The following is a 228-nucleotide window of genomic DNA, read 5'->3' on the forward strand; positions in this document are numbered from 1 at the left end:
TATCAGCTAACAAGATGGATGAACGAACAAGATGGACGCTACCGGCTGGGGATGCGGTCTGTTGAAGAGGGGGTGGCGAGACTGGTGTCTATGTGGATATTAGGAGGCGAGGAAGAGCCGACAATTCACGGCAGAAAGCGATGACGGTCTTTTTTTTGATGAAGGCATGGTGATTATCAGCTAACAAGATGGATGAACGAACAAGATGGACGCTACCGGCTGGGGATG

The 228-nt window shown here is 50.4% G+C and overlaps 1 protein-coding gene across 1 annotated transcript in view; it reads right to left on the minus strand.

Moving 5' to 3' along the window:
• The window catches only part of BT62DRAFT_987296 (uncharacterized protein), a gene marked incomplete at both ends in the record, with an annotated part of 4,119 nt that overhangs the window by 3,125 nt on the left and 766 nt on the right, over positions 1 to 228 (minus strand). The gene's annotated exons all lie outside the window — the stretch shown is intronic.

This window comes from Guyanagaster necrorhizus (genome assembly GCF_019112545.1).
Source record: "Guyanagaster necrorhizus MCA 3950 unplaced genomic scaffold BT62scaffold_14, whole genome shotgun sequence".
Taxonomy (NCBI): domain Eukaryota; kingdom Fungi; phylum Basidiomycota; class Agaricomycetes; order Agaricales; family Physalacriaceae; genus Guyanagaster; species Guyanagaster necrorhizus.